General features: G+C 27.7%; 1 pseudogene; it reads left to right on the top strand.

The window, feature by feature from the left end:
* Nucleotides 1-4,375: 4,375 nt before the first annotated feature.
* On the top strand, nucleotides 4,376-5,025 carry LOC106691880 (alpha/beta hydrolase domain-containing protein 17B pseudogene; annotated as a pseudogene).
* Nucleotides 5,026-5,615: the final 590 nt, after the last annotated feature.

Here is a 5,615-nt window from a genome sequence, read left to right as displayed (position 1 = left end):
ATATTTTATATTATGAGTTTAATTCTGATTAGATTAATAAAATAAATAAACAAAATTAATAATTATGATTAATTTGAAAGCTAAACAGCCCTATTTCGTCGAGTACAATAACCTTAGTCGGCGTTTTAATCTTATCTTTACAAACCACTGCAATTTATTTTGTCAATAACATTTAAATGTTCGTTTCATTTTTTTATCACTGTCTTCATTTTTTCTTAACCATAATAATAACAATTGAAATATGACAATTGAGCCATTTTTTTTATGCTTGAGATTTCTTAAACTTAGCTAATTTCCTGTATTTTAAAAATAATATATCCATATTTTTCCACGTCTACCAATAGCAACTGAGCTTGATGTTGACTCAGCTAGTACTATGGCTGCTAGGCCAGGAAGTAAAGTGATTATATACTATCACTTCGACGCAGTAAAAAATATAAAATATGTAACTGAAAATCTTTATATATACATTAGGACAGTTTTGATTAGTGGTTTATAAAAAGGAACGCAAATAAAATATGCAATTGGTCCATATCTTAAAAACTATTAACAACACTAGATAACCTTATAGAATATTATTTAAAAAAGGGTAAATTTGCTAAAATATGAACCCTAAAAGAGCTATTTACGTTCAATAGATCCACGATATATCCTTTTATTCTTAATATACAGTTAAATATATTTAAAAAGCAACATTTCATACAAAATGCTCTAAAAATCAGTAGTTAGTGAATTTATTTAGGAAAATCTATATCGAAAAATTCGACGTGCGGATAATCTAATTAGCTCTCATATTAAAGCTAGTTAAATGTGCTATAGAGTAGTTTTTATGATTTTTGCCAAAAATAAATTTACAGAATATTTATTTCTAGTTGTTCGGACAAACATTTAACCATTAGACGTTCAGATTTCTCCGAGCACTCAAATTGAATGTAGTTAAGTAGCTTATAGCGTTTATCTTTGTATGAGTAGTAGTTCTTATGATATTTGACAAAATAAATTCAGAAAATGTTGATGTTTAGTCGTTTGGACAAAATGTATGGATTTATGAAAAACTATATCTCAGAAAGTAATCAATGTACAGATGTCTGCCAGCTCTCAAAGTAAACCTAGTTGTAATTTTTATAATATTCGCATATGAATATGAAATTTTGTCTATAAATAAATCTAGTTATTTGCATAAACTATATATCTATTTATTTTAGCAAATATCGCAAAACTTCTAATCCGGGAAGATAAACGTTATATACTACTTTAGTACATTAGACTAGCTTTTTTTTTTTTTGTTTTACTAATAAAATATTGTTTTCAAGTAGTTCGGACAGAATGTTTGAGTTATGAAAACCTGTATCTCTGGAACTATTAGGCATAGAGATGTCTGCCAGCACTCAAATTAAAGCTAATGTACTATAAAGTAGTTTATGACGTTTATCTTGTCAATCAAAACTTTCTGAATTTATTTTGTCAAATATCATATGAACTACTACTCATACAAAGACAAACGTTATAAGCTACTTAACTACCTTTAATTTGAGTGCTGGCAGAAATCTGAACGTCTAGTGGTTAAATATTTGTCTGAACAACTAGAAATAAATATTTTGTAAATTTATTTTAGGCAAATATCATAAAAACTACTACTCCTAATAAGATAAACATCATAAACTACTTTATGGCACATTTAACCAGCTTTAATATGAGAGCTAATAGATTATCACCACGTTGAATTGTTCCTCAGATATAGATTTTCCTAAATAAATTCACTAACTACTGGTTAGTGCATTTTTATGAAACATTGCTTTTTAAATATATTTAAGGTTCATATTTTAGAACCTTTACCCTTTTTTAAATGATATCCTATTAGGTTATCTAGTGTTGTTTTATGATATTTGCATATAAATATGAATTTTTAATATGAAATTTTGTCTATAAATAAATCTATTTATTTTAGCAAATATCGCAAAACTTCTAACTCTGGGAAGATAAACGTTATAAACTACTTCATAGTACATTAGGCTAGCTTTTTTTTTTTTTTTTTTTTTTTTATTAACAAAATATTGTTTTCAATTTTTTCCGACAGAATGTTTGATTTTTGAAAAACTGTATCTCTGGAACCATTAGGCATACAGATGTCTGCCAGCACTCAAATTAAAGCTAGTTTAATGTACTATAAAGTAGTTTATGATGTTTATCTTCATAGGGTTAGTTTTTATGATATTTGTATATGAAATTTTGTCCAAAGAACCAGAAATCACCTTAATTAAGCGAATATCATGAAGTTTACTGCTTTTACGAAGATAACTGTAGGAGTAGTAGGAGATATGGGAATGAAACTCCGAATTAAAAATGAATTTATTTTATCTTTTTGCAACAGACACCATTTTTTATTTCCCCTAAATATACTTGGCATACTCATCAATTTTGACTAGTAACCATGCAAAGTATTCATTAAAATAATAAAAATTGGTATGAATTGACTACGTATCATTCATCACTATTTCCTTTTTCCCATAACGATGTGGTAGATTGTAATATCAATCAATAATTTAAAGTTTTATTATAAAAAAAGAAAATTGAACAATGGATTCAAGATAGATTGAGCAGTTTATCACTGATGCCCATAGAAAGAGATTTTACTAATTCAAAATCGTGACTTCTTATAAGTTTTTAACATTTTTTAAAAATATGATTATTACATTTGAAATATTAAATAAATAAATTTAACTAGTACATAGTTTATTTCTGTTGATAACCCAAAGTAATTCAGAAAATAATTTTTTTAGTACCATCAATAAAACATACCTAAAATATAAAATACAACTAATGTTCATTTTAAATAAATAAAATATAAGTTCGTAATATATATGTTATATAATTGATAAAAGTAGTGATAGATAAATATATAAATATACAAAAAAAATAATAGCAAAAAGATATAAAAAATTAAGAAATATATGTAAAAAAAAAATAATATAATAAATATTAAAATATAATTGCCCAAGGGTTTCACATTGTTCTCTTATTACAACAACTTTCAAATTTGCCAAACAAGTGGGCACAATTGAGCAAATTATTTTTAAAAAAACATAATTAAATTTGTGTTTAGAATTTTTTTTTAGTACACTTTCACATTAATAATAGCGACTTTTTTGGATTCAGGCGATTAATTCATTCACAAAAAAATTCAAAAGTTCCTAAGCGGCTTGAGTATTAAATGATGTAAGACAAAAACTTTGGATTACGGTTATTTATCATTCGATTTTCGGGTCCGATATTTGTCTTAGTTCCTTTAAATAGATATGATTTAAAATGATTTAATAAAATGATAATAAAAAATGAGGTTTTGACCAAAATATGCATTTTTCGTGAATGACATAATCACCTGAAATCAAAAATGTCCCTAAACAATGCCCTACTGTGTGACGCCCCAAGGCCTTGAAGTGATTTATCCTCGTACTGTAATGCGGGTTTCTAGTTATACTGTAGGCAGTGGCGTTCCTGAGGAGAGGGAGGCTTATTATTAATTAAAATGATGCTTCGTCGAAATATAAAAAATAGTTTTTTTTAATCCGACAGGAACGTTACTATTTTCATGTTTTAAATTTCTGAGTTTTCATTTTATCTTGGTTTCAAAATTAATTCCACCTCGAGCCCTAAAATATATCCTCCTCGGGCCCCGAATGGTACGAACCAATTGATACTTAATACACATCGATACTCTCCTTTCGATACTACATAGAAATAAATTCACTTTCCTAGCTGTTTACTGATATGAAAAAAAAAATCTTAGAAAACAGAGGGTAATTATTTATTTTCAATGTTTAAACAAGTAATTTGATTTTTGAAACACAAAAATACCTAAAACGATTAGTATATGTACACGCTGTGATATGACCGATGACAATGTAAACATGAATAAAGCTGCTTTAGTTTTTTACAGATCATCAAAAAGGCGGTTTTCGTGTTTACACAACGCTGTTCCGTTGTTGTTTATTTTAAGTTTTGCTTTATAAGGTTTTTACTTGTACAAGTTATTTCAGTTCATTTTTATAATAATATATACATAAATATTTCACTTAAGCCACACACGAATAAATAATAATTAATAATCAGCACGATTAATGAACGTAACCGAAAAAAAATAATTTTTTATTAAAAACATAATTTATTTTTTATATATTGTTAGTAGATAATAAATAAACAATTAATTAAATCATAAATTGATTTAAATGAATAACAAGTGTAAATTTATTATGTTAAAAAACATTGATGTTTTATTGACAATATCAAGTTGGCAATACGATAACCTGACAATAGTTTAAATAAATTGTTTATATATACTTAGTGTGAATAGCTCATTTTTTTCCGTTTTTACATAATGTCTGTTAGACGTTTTTTAAGTAGCTGCTTTTTTAGCTGTTGTTCACCACCATGTGTTTGCTGTGATCCTAATAAGCTGTCAAGATTTTGTTTTTGCCCTCCAAATCCAACCTACACATTTACTGATATTGATGGTACAACTAGATGCACCTCAAGAAGGCCTGAATTAAGTGTTTATCTTGAACATTGGAAAGACGATTATCAATGTAGTTTTACAAAAAACTCGGAGGGGAATAAAATTGCTTATATTTTAACTCATGTCAATTTCGCTTCGAACTTTACCGTAGTATATTCTCATGGGAATGCTTGTGACATTGGCGTTCTTTTGCCTGATTTAATGGAAATGGCTGTTGATTTGAAGTGTAACATCTTAATGTACGACTATTCAGGATACGGACAAAGTACTGGGATACCATCAGAAAATACGATGTACTTAGACATAGAAGCGGTTTGGAAAACCTTGACTGAGGAATACGGTATTCCTTCAGAAAAGATTATTTTATTTGGTCAAAGTATAGGTACTGTGCCGACAATTGACTTGGCTTCGAAAATTTCAGTCGGAGGGGTGATAGTGCAGTCACCCTTACAATCCGCAATGAAGGTGATATGCCCAAATCGTGAACCATATAGGCTGAACTGTCTGAATATGTAAGTAACATATTAATAAGTAATTTCTTTTGTAAAATATTGTTGAATGTTAACTGGTGATATTACCTTTAAAAACTAAAGTATTGAATTAATAAGAGTTTTTCATAAAACTATTATTATTACTTGAGAGATTGCAACTAATAATATCAGCTCATGATGATAGATATATCAGCTTGAATCATAATTTTAACTTCATAACAAGTCCTATTGTTTTATGAGGGTCCACATCAATGAAGAGCCCCCATGATACTATCAGATCTCTAATTTTATCTCATTAAACATCTTTTCAATTGATAAAAAGAAATTGTCTGATAGGGAATGACATGACGATAAGAGCTTTTATTTTATGAGTTGAAATTTAATCCATCTATTGCTCATTGTGGAATCTGTAGGTTTTACAACAGTTCCGTACCACTAGTTATTGATTTTAAGTATTGTAAATTGATGTGAAAAGTATTAGCAACACTTCTTTGCCAAATCAATGTCCTTTTACCTAACTGCTGTTTTAAAGAAAGCATCATTGTTTGGAGATGGTATAACTATATATTATAGTGGGATAGTGATCTTATATTATTTCTTGAATTAGTATT

This window comes from Halyomorpha halys, unplaced genomic scaffold (genome assembly GCF_000696795.3).
Source record: "Halyomorpha halys isolate HHAL.00 unplaced genomic scaffold, Hhal_1.1 Scaffold4135.1, whole genome shotgun sequence".
Taxonomy (NCBI): Eukaryota; Metazoa; Arthropoda; class Insecta; order Hemiptera; family Pentatomidae; genus Halyomorpha; species Halyomorpha halys.
The sequence above is the reverse complement of the archived record's forward strand: the minus strand, read 5'-3'. Positions and strand labels throughout refer to the sequence as shown.